Raw genomic sequence first — 19,981 nt, 5'->3', positions numbered from 1 at the left:
TTTAAATCTAAATGTACTAAGGATAAACCTTCGTTTCATCAGCCGTCTATTTCATTGAGCCATATTCTGTCTGTTATTTAGACAAGGCTTGATAAGGGAAACAACATTTTGTTTGGCTATGTCAAAGGTAGTTATGAACTACGCACAGCGTATTCAAAACGCAGTTGCATGCCTCTTGACAGCCATCAAAAAGGATACCTTTTTCCAGGTTCCTGTTTTGGCTACCGATAAGCAAGACAGGGAGATATAAACTGTTGATTATTGCACAGAAAGCACACAGTCAACAGTCCCATGTATTCACTGCAGAAGGATTAAGAAGGTAGTCCCCTAATGGACTGGCTGATCAGCAAGTTTTGCACTGGCGCAATCCCAGGAACAAAAAAAATCAAATTGAGTAACCGGGTCTTCTCCATTGCGATGGATAAACATTGGCGCTCCCTCCCCTTTTTTCTCTGTGGATAATCATCACAATGGAAGTTGGGAGCACTCTTAAAACTTGACAGAAGCTGCTTATGTAAACCTTGAGAGCACAGGTTGTGTTACTTTAACAATGGCGTATTACATAAAGTATACAATAATACAACCAAACCTGCATATGCACCATATCGAAGCATTCTGGTGATGAATATTCTATTCATTTGAAATATCATCTTGTGTATGCTGAGGCTACAGAAAGCACAAGTAAAATACAGAAAAAAGTAAAGTGCCCAGTATGCTTCCAGTGGCTTTCACTCTTTCTGACAGAGAGTGAGAGAAGAAGTTGTGAATAGTGCTGGGGCACATTCAGTCACACTTTACCGGCTCTTCCCCGTAGGAAGCAGCATTTCAGACATAGCCTAATTTACAAGAGACATTTCACTGCACAGTGATGCAAATAGACTGGTGCTGAATGGTTATTACATAGTAAAACCTGAGCAGTGGGGTTAATTCAATGAGGTGATCTAAGAGTTCATTGTCCAGACCGCTTAAGTGGGGTTAATTCAATGAGGTGATCTAAGAGTTCATTGTCCAGACCGCTTAACACCTTACCATAAGAAAACCGTTTGAGCACTGCTTTCTCAATACAAGCCGCCAAGGTCTGGAACTCACTACCAGCCAGCATTAGAAGGCTCCAGGAACATATACACTTCTGAAGATATTTGAAATCTTGGCTATTTCCTAGATAACTGCACCACCTGTGTCTTAGCAACAGAACCTAGAAAACAGTTGCACCCTCAAGTACAGTCCTCAGCTTACAACCCACGAATTGCAAATGGCACATCCAACAAACTGCTTTTATTATGCAGGTAAGCAAAAAATGGCTTACCTGTGGTTCGCTATGGTATTATATAGTTATGTACTTCCATATATAACAGTTATGGCCCACAATAGTACTAAAACCATAATATACAGCAGCAAATTTTAACATATACTTCTTAAACTCAGATAAGATATATGCTAGGAGGGTTGTCCATCACTAGCACTGTGCAGCCAAACAAAACATGCATCACCAAACGAACAGGTATGGAATAACTGAAGAGATTTGTCACATATTACTGAACAATTTGGAGGACTTTAACATAGTCCATTAACTGCAGGTCCCAAATATCTATATACTCTGACCACTACTTTACATCTCACAAAGACACTACGATATTGGATGATAATAAAAATGTCCATCCCAACAGATCTCTCCAATACTTCTTTCTCCCTCCAGTCATGCCGGCTCAGAACCACAACTATACACAAAATCTCAGATTGGAAAGCCCAGTGCAGTATCCAGCTAAGCAGACTGTGTCATATGAAATACCATAAAGGGACCTGCAGAGCTGTTCAAAGCCAACAGCATGCCGAAATTCATAAAACTGTTCTGTCTTTTACATTTCAACATTCAGCACACTGCTACATGCTGCACCCCATAACACGATAACTGTACCTCGATGGTCATCACGCACAATGTGAAAACAAACAACATCTTTTCAGCCACCCACTCTACACAGTGTACCATGCTACTCATGTAAGCAAGCGCTTAAGTGCCCCACACATGTGTAGGAAGTGCTATATAAATGCCACAGTACAATAGATTAAAGCAAACTAGGCCTTCAAATGCAGAGGCATATTAGGGCTGCACCTGTTTTCAGTATAGACCATCTCATCTTTGTGGGAGGAGTTGAAAAGTTATCTGCTTCACCAAGGACCTTATTTAGAGTTCGGCTGACAGAAGACTCCTGTTGTATTATATGTGCCATAGTTTATAATCTGCTTGTAGTACGGCAGTTGGAACATCAACACATTTCTGATGGAGTATCCTGTCCTCAAAACAAGGCCCTAACTGATTCTTATCTCACTTCCAAAACTTCACCAATTTGTCTTTTCATTTTATTTTTGTTAGTAACTTAATACAGATTTCATAAACCATATAAGCAAATCAAAAAATTACAATGCACATAACACACATTCTACAATCATAAAGCACCACTTGCACATGTGTACAGAGTGTATACATGTTCTTAATTACTGATCTGCCAGCAAGATTCATAAGCATTTTTGTACAGCCTCCAATCGCTTTATACTGTAGGAATGTTAATGTGTAAACATTGTTTAAATAACTGCAGTCCAGTAGTATATAGAGGAAAGATTGAATAACACTAGGCTTCCAGAACCTATAAGTGAGATCTGCATTTGTGTGGGTGCATTGTACCCCTAGAAAATCTGCATGATAGCGGCATGTCCAACATTTGGTAGCTTGAGGTCGGTGTTAACCTCAAAGTCTGAGGTAATGTGACCACAGGTAAGATTCAAACAAGCATTGGCAATCCCAACAGATCCGGCTTTAAAGGTATACTGTTGGGTAATGTGAAGCATTACCACTAAATAGCATGGTAAGGGATATTTATTTGTGTCGGAGCAAAGAACTGTAGAGTCATATTTGTGTAAGTTGAAAGGTCAAGTGACAGTTGCAGTGTCAAACAAACCCGCAACATCCATGTAGGACAATGACTGCCCTCCTCCCACCTGTGCTGGTGCCAAAGAAAAACACCACAAATTCTACAGTTATCTTAGGCACTTTTACAGCATTACAGTATCATGTCTGTTACCCAAAAAAGTTGAAGCTAAGGCATCTGGACTAATACACAAAAGCTGTGTGGAGGCAAGCACTTTTTTTTTGTTTGTTTTCTTTTGTTTTTTTTTTTTTTTACAATTTCTGCCCAGGGAAAACATCCACCTGGGTCTAAACTGTGGGAGGAGCCAAAGCCCCTCTCTAGTGATGTTCATATAATTGTCTGGCAACAACTGTGCTGTTAAACTAGACAATAAACAGCATTTCAAAATACAGTAACTAAGAAAGGACTTATGCAAAAAGAGTATGAGATTAAAACTTGGGAGAAAAAACATTGACGTTTTATAGGTAAAAGTGGATTAGAGGGATTTGAAAAATACAAATACTCTAGTAATCTCCTTAAAATGCACAAATCATTTGCCATGAAGGCTCTCAATAACAGGAACAGTACAAAATAATAGGTGAAATCGGAAACAGACTGAATTATAGATGTGCAGCAAAATCAGTAGGAAATCAGACAGCGTCCCTAATAGAGACCATAACATCAGGCTCACCCCCAAAATCAAGGGTTTACAGACAGTTTTTGCATAGAAAACTACAAAACTGCAAAGTCAGCATGGTGCAAACAGTATCCCAACAAATCTTAATTTATATTTTCTTTTCTTTTTTTTAATAAACATTTTTTTTTTGAGTTTTCAGGAATAAGCTCATTCATGGCACATTCAGCCTCCAGGGCCAGTATAACATCGTGAGTAAACAGGTTTAATAGATTTCTCACCTGCAGATAACAGTCAGATAGCAGTACAATGACAACAATGGATTCAAAGCCCCAAGGATGCTCAAGGGAGTTGCCCCAGCCATTTCCCCCTCACTCTATCATGCTTGCGGGGACAACCCTGAGCCTCATAGAGCGGTCGCTCCTGTTGCGCACATTAGTCCACTCCTTGGTGCCATTGTGTAAGGGTAGGAGGTGTAGGCGATTTCTAACTTGTTACAGTGTCTCTTTTGGCTACCATCAAGGCGGTCCCCAAGAAGGTTCGCTCCGCTCTTGTGCTCCCAACACCATCTGAGACTGCCAAAGAACCACCTGGGGGCAGTGGGATTTCCCAGCCCTGTACCTTGTGTAGGAAAGTACCATCTTTCTTGGCATGTTACCCCCAATTTTACATGTATGTCAGTATGTTTTTGCCTGTCTCACTGGGATCCCGCTAGCCATGACCCCAGTGCTCATAGTTTGTGGCCTAAATGTGTATGCCTGTGTAGTGCCTAGCTGTGTCACTGAGGCTCTGCTAATCAGAACCTCAGTGCTTATGCTCTCTCTGCCTTTAAATTTGTCACTATAGGCTAGTGACTACATTTACCAATTCCAACTGGCATACTGGAACACCCTTATAATTCCCTAGTATATGGTACCTAGGTACCCAGGGTATTGGGGTTCCAGGAGATCCATATGGGCTGCAGTATTTCTTTTGCCACCCATAGGGAGCTCAGACAAACATTTACACAGGACTGCCATTGCAGCCTGAGTGAAATAACACACATGTTATTTCACAGCCATTTTCACTGCACTTAAGTGACTTATAAGTCACCTATATGTCTAAGCTTCACTTGCTGAATGTTAGGTGCAAAGTTACTAAGTGTGAGTGCACCCTTGCACTAGCAAAGGTGCCCCCACATAGTTCAGGGCCATTTCCCCGGACTTTGTGAATGCAGGGACACCATTACACGCATGCACTACATATAGGTCAATACCTATATGTAGCTTCACAGTGGTAACTCTGAATATGGCCATGTAACATGTCTAAGATCATGGAATCTTGTATTGGGGATCCAATTCCATGCGTCCTGGGGGCTCCCCTATGGACCCCCAGTACTGCCAAACCAGCTCTCTGGGGTTTTTCCTCTGAAAGCAGGGTTTTACACCCTCTCTCTTTGGAAATAGGTGTTAAAGGCTGGGGAGGGGTAGCCTCTCCCAGCCTCTGGAAATGCTTTGAAGGGCACAGATGGTGCCCTTCTTGCCTAAGCCAGTCTACACCGGTTCAAGGAACCCCCAGTCCCTGCTCTGGCACGAAACTGGACAAAGGAAAGGGGAGTGACCACTCCCCTGTCCATCAGCACCCCAGGGGTGGTGCCCAGAGCTCCTCCAGTGTGTCTCTGCCATCTTGTTTCCAGAGGTGTGGAGGCACGCTGGAAGCCTCTGAGTGGCCAGTGCCAGCAAGTGACGTCAGAGACCCCTCCTGATAGGTGCATACCTGACTAGGTGGCCAATCCTACTAGGGCTAATTAGGGTCTCTCCAGTGGGCTTTTCCTCAGATTACAACAAGAATTCATCAGTGTTCCTCTGCACTTCTCTCTTAGACTTCTGCCAAGGATCGACCACTGACTGCTCCAGGATGCCTGCAAAACCCCAACAAAGTAGCCAGAAGACTACCAGCGACATTGTAGCGCCTAATCCTGCCAGCTTTCTCGACTGTTTCCTGGTGGTGCATGCTCCGGGGGCTGCCTGCCTTCACCCTGCACTGGAAGCCATAAAGAAATCTCCCGTGGGTCGGCAGAATCTTCTCCCTGCTCCCGCAGGCACCAAACTTCAGCTTCAACTGTACTCTGGGTCCCCTCTCATCCTGATGCGAGTGGTCCCTGGAACACAGGTGGTTGACCCAAGTGACCCAGACTGTCCAGTGGTCCAACTGTCCAAATTTGGAGGAGGTAAGTCCTTGCCTACCCTCCCCAGCCATTCCTCCTGTGTACCGTGCAGCTACAAGACTTCTGTGCCCATTTCCAAGAAATCCTGCATGCACAGACGAGCCTAGGTCACCAGCACTCCGTCCTACGATGCGCAGCTCCCTGAGTTGATCTCCGATGTCGTGGGACCTCTCTTTGCAGTGTTGAGACAACTGCTTTGTTCAGACTTCTTGAACCTGTGTTCAAGGACTTCTGCGGGTGCTTCCTTCTTGTCCGTGGGCTCTCTACGTTGCTGAGGGCCCCACACTGTCTCCTCTCCCAAGTGGCGACATCCTGGTCCTTCCTTAGCCCGGGCAGCACCCTTTTTCTCCAACAGCGGGTCTTGCAGCTAGCAACGCTTGTTTGCGGTATTTTGCCAAGGAAACAACTCTGCAACCTCCAGCACACCTTGGGACATCTTCTGCACGAAGAACAACTTCCTACCTCCTTTCGTTGTTGCAAAACCTGCAGCTTCTTCCAACCGGAGGCAGACATTTTGCACCTTCATCCTGGGTTTAGTGGACTCCTGTTCACCCCCCTCCCCCCCCAGACACTTTAGCGACTCTTGGACTTGGTCCCCTTCCTTTGCATGTCTTCAGGTCCAGGAATCCGTCTTCAGTGCTTTGCAGTCTGTTGTGGTCCTTGCATAATCCTTTATCACAACTTTAGTGTGTTTCTGGGGAAATAGTAGTACTTTACTCCTACTTTCCAGGGTCTTTGGGTGGGGTCTCCTTTACACCCTTAGTGTTTTCTTACACTCCCAGTGACCCTCTACACACTACACTAGCCTAGGGGTCCATTCGTGGTTCGCATTCCACTTTCTTAGTATATGGTTTGTGTGGCCCCCAAGGCCTATTGTGCATCCTATTGTGTTTTACAGTGTTTGCACTACTTTCCGACTGTTTTACTTACCTGATTTGTTTTTTTGTGTATGTTACTTACCTCCTAAGGGAGTATATCCTCTGAGATATTTTTGGCACATTGTCACTAAAATAAAGTACCTTTATTTTTAGTAACGATGAGTGTTGTCTTTCTTATGATATAGTACCTATATGCTATAAGTGGTATTGCATGAGCTTTGCTTGTCTCCTAGTTCAGCCTTGGCTGCTCTGCTATAGCTACCTCTATCAGCCTAAGCTGCTAGAACACTCTACTAATAAGGGATAACTGGACCTGGTATAAGGTGTAAGTACCATTGGTCCCCACTACAAACCAGGCCAGCCTCCTACACCTTGCAAGGTCAGTCACCACAGCTGACCAGACCTTCTGGATTGGAGGGCATACTCACCTCATATGATAAAAATCATCTGGGATGCCCACAAATCTGGGACAAGCAGCGCCTGGGTGGAGCCCCGCCTAGTGAAGCCTAGCCAGCGAAGAGATGCACCCCATAGAGATATGTTTGTACCATGCGCAAGTGAAAGGACATGGTTATAGTCCTAGGAGCCGTCAAGGCGTCTCGCCACTCTTCATCATCGAGAGGTCCCAGACAGTGTTCCCAGCATCACTTAATATGGGCGGGATCACCAGCGGCGTTAATAACCAACATTTTCTATATTTCACAAACACCCCCTCTTTCCAGTGCCTCCATGAGGAGTTTGGCTTTGAGCTGGCTATACTCCTGAAGGGAGTCTATGTGAGAGAGGTGTGACTGAAAAGCATGACGAAGTTGAAGGCATTTGTAAAACTGGGTATGAGAGAGCTGTTATGTATTTTGCAGATCCAGGAAGGAGGGCATTTGCAAACCAGCCCATACATCTCTGAGTTGGGATATAACTAGCAACTCCCACCTACAAAGCTTTTCAGTGTTGCAGTCTCCTGCAGCCAAGTGCCATGCCAGAGGGGTGTTTGATGAGTCAGTGTCCATCCAGCGGGTATGTCGCAAGGCCGCTCTCCTTGCCAGGAAGATCATCTTGGTCACCATGACCATGTTGTTAGAGATCGGGGAGCCATAGAGGAGGCCCAGAATCTTGGGAAAAGTTAGGTTTGTAAGTTCAGTCCGACCAGCCCCCATTAACCCAATCATGTATAACCAATTTGGGTGGCCACATAGTAAAGATACAAGTTACCAGTACCCAATCCGACATCATAGGTGCCACGCTGACAATGTTGGAATGCTATCCAATGCCTGGTTCCACACCAGAGGAACAATGCTGACCTCTGTCCAGGACCAGAATCCAGAAGCTGGGCAACAGCAGTGGGATGTTCTGGAAAAGGTACTGTGGGAGGATCATCATTTTTATAAGACCATCATTTTGTATAAAGAGCATTTAGAGGGAAGGTCCGCCACCTCAACAGATCAGCATTAGTCTTCTGAGTCAGCGATGTGAGGTTCAAGGACCAAGCTAATTCAGGGAGGAAGGAGACACAGATGCAGAGATACTTAAAACTGATGATGAATGGGCACAACCTCCTGCCAAGTGAAGCAGTCTTGGGATGGTGCTAGAGGCATTAAGATCGACTTGGAATGGTTCATACAGAGACCAGCCGCAGCCTCAAAACATTGTAGAAGCTGACAGCAATGAGGACCACTAGTCGTGGGTTCTGCCAGAGAGAGGAGGACATCGTCCCCACAAAGGGCTATGCCATCTTCGGTCCTCTGCTCAGTTCTGCCAGTGGCTCAATTGCCAGAGCGAAAAATAGAGGGGGGAGGGAGCAGCCCTGACGAGTAATCCGGTAACTGGGAAACATGTGTGAGAGAGTTCCATATATCTGTACGCGGGCTGTCTGGTCTGTATACAAGAGATGGACCAGTCTACAGAAGCTGGGTTCCACTCCCACCTGTTGCAGAACCATCTGCAGATACCCCCAGTCCACTGTGTCAAACGCCTTCTCTAAATCGATGATAAAAACAGTGCTAAATGGGAGGGCAATCGGTGACAGTGGGCCTGGGCTACATGAAGACAACTAATACAATGACTTGTGTTTCGATTTAGCATTAACCCACCTTGGTCCGGATGAATTGAAGTCTGTAACATTTTCTTCAGGCAAGTAGCCAGGATCGTGGCATAAATCTTCACTTCCCAGCTGATAAGAGCAGATAAGAGAAATTGGTCGGTAGGTCTTTGGAATAACCACAATAGTGGCCATATACTCCTCAGGTGGAAAGGTACCCAACTGGTCAACCTCATTACAAAGAGCCAGAAGTTGGGAGGTCCGAATGTCTCGATATACCTTGTAGTACTTGTCCGGAAAGCCATCCAGGCCCATCTTTCCAGAAGCGATGGCAGAGATCGCCGTAACTACCTTTAAAATTGTCATAGGTTGGTCCAACATCTTTGTCTTGGATCAAGTCAGTCGAGGAAGATATACATCCTCAAAAAATAGGGCAGAATACACGGATTTGACCTCCAAGGAGGTTGCATAGAGCGATTTGTAGTAATGAGCAAAAGCCCCAGGGGCGTGTACTCAGTCTGGTACCTCCAACATATACGATCTCTGGAACAATTCTAGACTGCTGCTGGTGGGAGATCAACCAATAAAGTAATTTCCTATTTTTATTACCCAAGCCCTAGATTCAGCGGTGGAAGCTTACCACAGGTATTTGGCTTCCTCCATAGATTGGAGACGTATTTCCTTCTTTATCGAAGAGAGCTGATGGGATACACCCTCACTTGGGTGCATGGTCAATGTGCCTTCAAATCGGAGGGCTTGGGCGTCCAACCAGGTGACCCGTGACAAGCGAGCACGCTCCTGAGACAGAATATATCCCTTAGCCAGACCCCGTATCGCCGTCTTACTGGCCGCCCACAAGGTGCCTATCGTGGAGACAGACCCATCATTATTATCAAAGTATGTCTGAAGCTCCGTCTGCAAAAACTGAACAGAAGATTTATCCTGTAGATACCATGCATTGAGGCACCACACAGGGAGGTCCCCTGCACCTTGGGGGCCCCTACGAAGGAGGAGAGGCGCATGATCTGAAATGCCTCATGGCAGAATCTCAGTGTGGGTAATCTCAGATCAGCCAGGGACAGGCATGAAGAGAGGGTGGAGGAAGTTGGCTCTGTATATACTATCTCAAAGTTAGAAATAGCGTGCACAGAGTCCAAGGTTTCCCCTTAGAGGTTGATAGTGGCAAAATTAGATATCTACTAATGCTCTGTTTTGTGGTAGTGTGGTCGAGCAGTAGGCTTATCAGACGGTAGTGTTAAGCATTTGTTGTGCACACACAGGCAATAAATAAGAACACACACTCAATAAATGAGAACACATACTCAAAGACTTAACCAAGGCCAATAGGTTTTTATATAGAAAAATATTATTTTCTTAATTTATTTTAGAACCACAAGATTAAAAATGTAGGTAAGTACATAAATTGCAAGGTTCTTCACACAGGTAAGCATGGAACTTTGAATTAAAACAGTAATGTACACAGTTTTGGCAAAAATGGCAATAAGCTATTTTAAAATTGGACACAGTGCAAAAATCAACAGTTCCTGGGGGAGGTAAGTATTGGTTAGTTTCTCAGGCAAGTAAAGCACTTACAAATTCAGCAACACAGGGCCGGTGGGGTGCAGAGGTCAAAGTAGGGCCCAAATAACATAGGCACCTTTGGAGAGCAGGGGTGCTCTGGTTCCAGTCTGCTAGCAGGTAAGTACCTGCGTCCTTGGTGAGCAGACCAGGGGGTTGTGTAGAGAACTGGGGGGTCCCAAGCAGGCACACAAAATACACCCTCAGCGGCACAGGGGTGGCCGGGTGCAGTGTGCAAAGTAGGTGTCAGGTTGTAGATAGGAATTAATGGAGAGACCCGGGGTTCACTCAGGCGATGCAGGCAGGGCACAGGGGGGGCTTCTCGGGCCAGCCACCGACTGGGCTAGGATGAGGGCCACCTGCTGGTCACTCCTGCACCGGTGGTTGGTTCCTCTCGGTCCTGGGGGATGCGGGTGCACTGCTTCTTCCAGGCGTCTGGCTCCTTTGTTACTGGGCAGTTGCGGTCAGGGGGAGCCTCTGGATCCTCTCTGCAGGCATCGCTGTGGGGGTGCAGGGAGGTCGACTCAGGGTGTCCACGTCGTTCGAGTCGCCTAGGGGTCCTCTCTGCGGTGTTGGTTCTTATGGACACAAGCCGGGGGTGTCGGGTGCAGAGTGTGAAGACACGCTTCCGGAGTAAGGCTGGAGTCTCTTAAAAGATGGATTCTTTGTTGCAGTTTTGGACAGAGCCACTGTCCACAGGAGTTTCTTGGTCCTTTAGGTGCAGGTCAGTCCTCTGAGTCCTCAGATGTCGCTGGTCTCGCTGGATGCTTCGCTGTGCAGGTTCTCTGAGTCTGGAGATAGGCCGGTAGGGCTGGGGCCAAGTCAGTTGTCGTCTCTGCTGGACTTTCAGGTCAGCAGTGCTTCTTCTTGTTTCAGGTTGCAGGAATCTGATTTGCTGGGTTCAGGGTTGCCCCTAAATACTCAATTTAGGGGTGTGTTTAGGTCCGGGGGGGCAGTAGTCAATGGCTACTGTCCTGGCGGGTGGCTACACCCTCTTTGTGCCTTCTCCCTGTGGAGAGAGGGGCACATCCCTAATCCTATTGGGGGAAATCCTCTAAAACAAGATGGAGGATTTCCTAAGGCAGTGGTCACCTCAGCACAGGACACCTTAGAGGCTGTCCTGACTGGTGGGTGGCCCCTCCTTCTTTTTCTCATTATGTCCTCCGGACTTGCCACCAGAAGTGGGGTCTGTGTCCGAAGGGGCGGGCATATCCACTAGCTGGAGTGCCCTGGGGCGCTGTAACACCAGGCTTGAGCCTTTGAGGCTTACCACCAGGTGTTACCGTTCCTGCAGGGGGAAGTGTGAAGCACCTCCACCCAGTACAGGCTTTGTTCCTGGCCCATGATTGACAAAGGCACTCACCCCATGTGGCCAGAAACCCGTCTGTATGTGGCAGACTGGCAGAAACTGGTCAGCCTCACACTAGTAGTTGGACTGGTATACAGGGGGGCATCTCTAAGATGCCCTCTGTCCATTTCTCAATAAATCCCACACTGGCATCAGTATGGATTTATTGTGCTGAGAAGTTTGATACCAAAATTTCCAGTATTCAGTGTAGTCATTATGGAACTGTGGAGTTCGTGTTTGACAAACTCCCAGACCATATACTCTTTATGGCTACCCTGCACTTACAATGTCTAAGATTTGGATTAGATACTGTAGGGGCATAGTCTCATGCAACTATGCCCTCACCTGTGGTATAGTGCACCCTGCCTTACGGCTGTAAGGCCTGCTAGAGGGGTGACTTACCTAGTGCCATGTTTACTTAGTCATTTTCTCCCCACCAGCACACACAAGCTGTGAGGCAGTGTGCATGTGCTGAGTGAGGGGTCCCCAGGGTGGCATAATACATGCTGCAGCCCTTAGAGACCTTCCCTGGCCACAAGGCCCTTGGTACCAGGGGTACCACTTACAAGGGACTTACCTGTGTGCCAGGGCTGTGCCAATTGTGGAGACAAAGGTACAGGTTAGGGAAAGAACACTGGTGCTGGGGCCTGGTTTGCAGGGTTCCAGCACACTTTCAATCATAACTAGCATAAACAAAAGGCGAAAGGTTAGGGAGTAACCATGCCATGAAATGCATTTTCCTACAGTGGGAAAATGTGGGACTGCGTGTGGTGCGCAGCCAAAGTGTATGTGAACTGCTGGTGCCTCGGATGTCAGGTCCTCAATACATCACATAACCCCAGGGAGGCAAGCCAGTCTGAAAGATGGCGAGCCATAGTGCGTCTGGTGGTGATGGGGGGGGGGGGGGGGGGCAGAGGTGTCAAGCACTGGGTGGGGGACCATCTTTAAGTCTCCACCTATCAGTGTCACACCATTGGGGAGATCTAGTATTAAAGTGGAGAGATCCCCCCAAAAGATACATAGGGCCACTGGGGGAGCATATGTGCTCACCAAGTTAAGCGTGCCTCCCTCCAGCTGATTGGTGAGGGCTAGGAAACGACCATATTTATCTGTCACCACATAAGTAACCACCATAGGAAAGGAGCGGCATAGGAGTATGGCCACTCTTCTAGATGCACATGTAAAACCTGTGTGGTATACCCTTTCATACCACCTGCAGGCTAGGAAGAGGGGGCAACAGACCCCTAGGAGATAGGTTTCTTGAAGCAGGAGAACCTCTGTGTGATAGCACTAGGCGAAGGTAAGTAGAGCTGTGCGCTTCACTCTGTCCAAGAGGCCATTAACATTCTAGGACAAAGCGTGGACTGGTACCATTATGAGACCTGAAAGATATAAAAGAGCATTGTGGGGAGAGACCATGCTCCCCTCCCCCCTCCCCATTCAACCATCCAGTGTCAGACAGGTGAGAACTAGTATCAGTGAGGATCAGAAGGAAATTGTGTGTGTCCCAGTGAGGGTGTTTGCCCATACCTGCGAAAAACTCAACAAATCAGGAGAGAACATATAGCCCAACCAACAATAATATGGACTCGAAAGCCCTATACCATTCCCTTCCCTCAACTCCCACCTCTCCCCGTACTTCCACCCAGAAGCATCTGTCACCCTTAGAAAATGAACGCCACCCAAAAAACATAACACAGAATTAGCGAACCCTGGTGGACATCTCCATTATATAGGATTAGATAGAACCCTAGATCAAGTGAGTATTGTCAAGTGTGCACAGCTTCCCCAGGCCCACAAGCCCAATTCCTGAAAAATGGTCGAAGAACAGAACTCCGGGAGAGGTCTGTAGCACTGTGCATTAGAACTCCCTCTAGGAAGTCCCTCGCTGGCGGTGTCCCCTGAATCAAAATAAAGGCGGTCGCCGTGGCAGTCCATGGTGGAGATTTAATGCGGGTCAGAAGTGACCGAGAGGCGGACAGAAATTGCTGAGTTAGCCTCCGCCTCCGTGAGCGTGAACATTTCCGTTAAGACTTGGGCCTGGCTGCAGATTGACTCTCTTCAGTTGGAGAAAGACTGTGTACCTGTCTGGGAATGATAAGCTTGTGTTCCTTTGTGAGACACAACCATGCCGAAGCCGGTGTATCAAAGAAGTGAGTCTTGTTAGCATAAATGACCCAGAGCCTGGCTGGAAAAATAAGACAATACTGGAGCCCCATCGCGTTGGGTTTTTTCTTGACCTCTAGATAGGAGCTTCGTTGTTGTTCCTTCCGGGTATAGTCAGGAATAGAACTTTGTAGTTGCCACAACGAAGATCGTTGTGTGTGTGCGGGCCTCCTGCAGAACAGAGTCTCTGTCCCGAAAGCTGAAGAATCTGGCTATTACTGGTCTGGGTGATGAACTCAGAGGTGGCTTTGCAGTCAAAGCCTGGTGCGCCCGTTCCATCACAAATCCTGGTGAAAGTAGGGCAGAGGGCATCCAGGTTTCGGACCAGTTCTTGAGGAACTCTGCCATGGGCTGCATCTCTTGATTTTCGGGAATGCCAATTGTAGGAAACTCACCCCTTGTTGCAGTACCCCCCACCTTTTACCTGATATTTGATGCTAACTGGAGTAAGTGTGTGCTGGGATCCTGCTAACCAGGTCCCAGCACCTGTGTTCTTTCCCTAAAACTGTACCATCGATTTCACAATTGGCACACCTCTGGCACATATATTAGTCTGTTGTAAAAGGTACTAGTTGCTACCGAGGGCCCTGTTGCTAGAGAGGGTCCCTAAGGGCTGCAGCATATACTATGCCACCCTAAGGGACCCCTCACCAAACACATGCGCACTGCCATTGAAGATTGTGTGTGATGGTGGGGGGGAAAATGTAAAGTTGACATGGCATCCCTCCCTGGGTGCCCTGCCCACAAACCACTGCCTGAGGCATAGGTAAGTCACCCCTCTCACAGGCCTTAAAGCTGTAAGGCAGGGTGCACTACACCACAGGGTAGGGCATAACTGCATGAGCAGTATTGCCCTACAGTGTCTAGCCCATTCTTAGACCCTGTAAGTGCAGTGTAGCCATATTGAGTACATGGGCTGGGAGTTTGTTATTACGAACTCAACAGCTCCATGATGGCTTCACTGAATGCTGTGAAGTTTGGTATCAAACTTCTCAGCTCAGTAAACCCAAGTTGATGCGAGTGTTGGATTTATTACAAAATACCCACAGAGGGCATCATAGAGATGCCTCCTGTTACTCAGGTCTGTGCCAGCCTGCCACTACCAGATGCGTTTCTGACCTTATGGGGTGAAAGCTTTTGTCCTCTCAGGGATCAGGAACAAAGCCTGCTCTGGGTGGAGGTGCTTCACACTACCCCCCTGCAGGAACTGCAACATTTGGCAGTGAGACTCAAAGGCTACTACCTGTTTTTTTGCTGCCTCAGAGCACTCCACCAACTGGGCCCCACTTTTGGCGGCAGGTCTGGCGGGAAAATTAGTAAACACCAGGAGGAGTGTTCACCCGGATGGGGCCACCCTAGGGTGCCCAGAGCTGAGGTGAACCCCTCCTGGCAGAATCCTCCATCTTAGTTTGGAGGAAGATAGCCAGTGGGGTTAGAGATGTGTCAGCTCCTCAAATGGAGTGGGCACAGGAAGGATGTAGCTGCCCTCAGGGTCAGTAGCCATTGGCTACTGCCCTCTGACCCCTGTAACACCCCTAAATCTAGCATTTAGGGGCACCCCTGATCATTGCTCTTCAGATTCCTGGCGACCTGAAAAGAAGGAGGAGTACTGAAAAGCCGCACCAGCAGAGAAGACTCCAGACTACATCTGACTTGGCCCCAGCCCTCCCGGCCTGTCTGCAGCTTCAAGACTCCTGCTTCAAAAAGGGGACACATCCCGCAGGACCAGCGACCTCTACAAACTCCCAGAGTACTGCCTGGCTACCCAAGGACCAAAAACTGCTGAGGACAGCGGCCCTGTCTTCAAAGAAACCTCCAAGAAGGTTTCCAGAACCGCCCTGGATCCGTGAGCCCTACCCACTCTGCACCCGATGCCCACAGCCCGTGTCCAGGTGGTCCACAGGTCTAGAGAAGGTCCCCCAGGTGATTCCGACATAGGCCACCCTAGGTTGACCCCTCCTGACCAACACGAGGACGCCTGCAGCCTGAATCCCGAGGACCCCCCTGACTGCGACCTGTTCCGGTGAAGATTTCCCAATGCCTAAAGGTACCCCTGCACCCGCAACCCTCCAGCATTGGGGAACCCAACTGACAGTCCAGCAACATCCAGTGGGCTCTCTACTTACCTGCCCAGCTGGTGGGTTTCTTCAGCAGACTCCCTGGACCAATCCTGCAGCATCTTTGTGACCCCCGGGGTTCCCTCATTAAAAAGCAGTGGGCGCCCGATGCTGTGTTTGCATCCTGCACCAAGTTGCCCCTGTGTCACTGAGCGCGCGTGTTTGGTGCCCAGTGGCTCGGCCGATGTGCCACAGCCTATGTCAGCACGAGCAGCCAAGTTGGGTAGACAGGTGTGTGCCAGTCCAGGTAACGAGGTCGGTAAATCCCGGGATAATGACGACAGGTGCATGTGCCCCCGAGAGCCCCACCCAGATGCTTCTAGGCCAAAACGAACAGTTCTCTCTGAAAATCAGGGGGGCTCGCGCCCCTCCAACCTACCCAAAGGACTGCAGGTGGGTAGGAAGTCTCACGTCCCCAGACGTTTACGTGGGTATGAGATCAGAGTGGTACCATAAATGGGAGGCCCAACTCCCCAAAGCCCACTGGTTCCCGCCATGGGACTACCAGCACAATCCAGTAGCCACCCCCAAAGGCTGAAAGTCACAGTGGGTGGCAAGGGGCGACTGTGGCCGGGCAGTGGTCCAGGGAGAGCCACCAGGTGAAGAGAGATTTCTAGGCCATCTGCAGGGCCCACCAGGTTGCCGCCCACTCCCACTAGCGCCAAAACCATCTAGGCCGCCAGGGTCGTACCGATATATACAGTTCAGCCAGCCAGCCAACCAGCCAACAGCGAGGAGAGAAGCAGTGGAGCCACACAAGGCCGCACCACCCTCACCCCAAGGGGTGCTTACTGTCACAGCGCCAGGTAGTCCATATTTGATGCAATGCACACTGTCCCAGGGTGATGCCTAGAGCGGGCTGCCGAAAGTCGTCATCTTCACCGATGCTGCACCAGTAGTGGCACCTCCAAAACATTCAGGAAACATCCAAGGCTGGCCCCAGCCCCTATCCCCGTCACTGTCTAATAATGGGCTTTCCCCCCCAGGCATTCAATCAAGCCGCCTAGTCCTCCAGGCTCTGGACATCCTCACCACCAAACAGTCTCAGTGAAACCTAGACTGTTGGCTTGAAATGGGACCAGAGACTCTACCTCTTCTCCCTGCATGTCTATTTTCCCTTCTGACGGGTGGTTCAAGGAGATGTTTTGGTAAAGGACTAATAGGACTTCTTATGCTTGAGTTTCTGACTCTCCACATGCAGACAGTCGAAGTTCTACTGATTTTCGGCAATCCGCCATCAGGGGTTGTAACTGGGGGGGCAGCCATCTGAAGTGCGGCGCCTGACGCCCCACCTGAAGTCCTGATGCCCTGTGCCGCAGCAGGCAGGGGTACTAAGAACTTGATGCTTGGAAGTGTTGGCAGTCTTAAGTGCCTTGTCAGGGGCATGGGCTCTTGCAGACTTTTTTTGCGAGAACTGCTTCATTGGTGTTTGAAAAAGTCTATGAAGTAGAAGCGTTTACTAGAAGACCCAATTTGGATAATGACAAGGCAAAGTACAGCCCGCAGAAGCTCACAAACCGCATCCACCGACACGTGGACCACCTCTGCAACCCCCCTGTGAGCACCTTCTACCTTAGATGACTACTAATGAGACAACCCACGTCATACACCAGCGCTCACTTGCCAGGGCCTTGTTTCTTATGCCTTACACACAGCAGCCTCAAACAATGAGCAAGCGCAAACATCAGTTTTGATTAAAAATATATAGCATAAATAGGTTACGATTCATAAATTCATGGCTTCAACTTGTCTTGCTTGGTCAAACAGTTTCCCGTTGTGCCCTTTGTGCCCCAGCAGTAAATAAAGGGTACTCATACACAGCGATTTGTCAGCTGCTCCAAATAAGGCTCTAAATGAGGCTTAACCATTTACACGTGCGATACGAGCGCGTCTGAGCGTTTTTGAAAAGTTTAAAGTGCAATAGTGTAGGAAGCAGGCTCTCTATATGGTGCACTAAAAAGAAGTATACCGTGCAGAGAGTCGAGTGGATCCCCCATTGGTTTGCAGAGGCAAAAGTAGATAGTACTAACACTTTATTTTATGGTAGTGTGGGTGGGCAGTTAGGATTATCAGAGGGTAGTGCTAAGCATTTGTTTTACTCAGAGAGGCAATAAATGAGACACACACTCAAAGAATAGATCCAAGACCAATTAAAAAAAAAAAAATGTCTTTTTATAAATACTTTGAAACCAAGAACTTCTTTACAAGGTAAGCATGTTTTTAAGCATAAATACTTTTCACTTGGAAAAATGGACACAGTGCAATTTTTTAGTTCTTCAATGTTAACCTATGGGAGGAAAACAAAGTCAGCAAACGGGTACTTTACGACAATTTATGAGACCAATCTCAGAGTCTTAAGTAGCAAGGGTCAGGACCACACCAACAAGTCAATCCAGGCAGCACTGATGCAGGTGGGTGCAGTGGTATAGTACAGCTTTGGGTGCCCAATGAATTTCATTGGGGATTGGTCTCCTGGGAAAAGGGCTGCAGGCTCTGGCTCGGAAGCCAGTTGGAGAAAACTAACAGATAGCTAGCAAACGTTGGTGCACCTTTGGTCCTCTTCTCCAAGGCCGACGGATGCTGGGGTGTCCTTTGGCATCAAGTTCCTTTGTCCGGAGCACTCGCGGTTGAGGGGTCATGTGGTCTCAGGCTGCAACGTCGTTGAGGAGTCTAGGAGCAGTGAAACCACAGTGGTCTTGAGCTCAGGAGAGCTGGCGGACGTCGTTGACACTAGGGACCCACTTAAGATCAGGCCGTAGGCAACGGGTGCAGTGCTTGCTTTAGGTGTTTAGTTTCTCTCACCACACAGGATGTGGGAGAGGGGTACTGCGTGTAGAGGCTCCAGGCAACTTTGTGGGAGTCCAGGAGGGGTGAAACCACGGTGGACTTGGACTCTGGGAAGCTGGGGAACCTTGATGCCACTGGAGTTCCACTCAGGTCGGTGATGGGGGTGCAGTGGTGACTTCGGGTGCTGGGTCTTTGCGGTTCCAGAGGCTGAAGATTCTCTTCTTTAGAGTTTGTTGGGGAGCTAGCCTGCTGCTCACTGGATTCTCGGGTCTTTGTCAAAGGCAGGCATTCATCCTGGGTTTCTGGACCCTCAGCTGCAGGACGAGCCGTCTTTTGGTGCAGAATCTGTCAAGGGTTGCAGACAGACCAGCGGGGTTGGTATCAGGTCAGCTGCTTCTTTTCTCCTCTTCTGTGGGTGCAGCTTTTCTTTGTCTTTGGTCGTCAGGATCTGAGTTCATGGGTGCCACGTAAATACTCGATTTAGGGGTGTTATAGGGAGTGTCAGGTGGTAGCCAATTGGTTTCCCACCTTTAGGGTGACTACAACCTCTTTATGACCTCTTCTGTTGGGAAGTGGTCATAACCCTGACCCTAGAGGTCTAATTCCATCCAAAACCAGATGGAGGAATTTAAAAAGTGATGTCCACTTCAGCTCATCCACCTTAGGGGTGGGACTGGCATGATGTGGACACACCTATTCTAATTTTCCTGCCTGTCTTGCCACCAAGAGGTGGAGTCAGGACAGGCGAGTTGGTCATCTTCACCTTTTGGAGAGACCTAGGTCGCATAACAAAGGTGGCAAGACTTTTGGAGCTCCCCGCACTAGAATCTCCATCTTGCTTGAAGGAGGTGTCAGCACCCCCACCAAGTACAGGCTTTTGCTTCTGGCCTCCGAGAGCACTGGCACTCACCTTAAGGGTTCAGAAACATGGCTAAGATGGCTGAACTGGTCAGGAACAGTCAGTCAACACATTAGTAGCTGGTAGGTTTTCAGGGGGCATCTTTAAGGTTCCCCTCTGGGTACATGTATTGGTAAACCGAACACCGGCATCAGTGTGGGTTCACCAATACGAGATGTTTGATACCAAACATCCCTATCTTCAGTGAAGCCATCATGTACTTGGGGAACTTGTAGTGACCAGTGTCCAGCACATGTATTTAAAATGGTTTCCCTGGTAACTTCCTTTGTCTGAGAATTGACACAGACATAGCAAGGGCATAACTGCTTGTGTGGATATGCCATCACATGTACTATAATGCACCCTTCCTTAAGGCTGTAAGGCCTGCTAGAGGGATGACTTACACATATTACATGCAGTTTTAGGGGAGA

At 48.2% G+C, this 19,981-nt stretch overlaps 1 protein-coding gene across 2 annotated transcripts in view; it reads left to right on the top strand.

The window, feature by feature from the left end:
* Nucleotides 1-19,981, top strand: part of PHKA1 (phosphorylase kinase regulatory subunit alpha 1) — a 967,577-nt gene that overhangs the window by 461,301 nt on the left and 486,295 nt on the right. The gene's annotated exons all lie outside the window — the stretch shown is intronic.

Source organism: Pleurodeles waltl, chromosome 10 (genome assembly GCF_031143425.1).
Source record: "Pleurodeles waltl isolate 20211129_DDA chromosome 10, aPleWal1.hap1.20221129, whole genome shotgun sequence".
In the NCBI taxonomy this organism is placed as follows: domain Eukaryota; kingdom Metazoa; phylum Chordata; class Amphibia; order Caudata; family Salamandridae; genus Pleurodeles; species Pleurodeles waltl.
The sequence above is the reverse complement of the archived record's forward strand: the minus strand, read 5'-3'. Positions and strand labels throughout refer to the sequence as shown.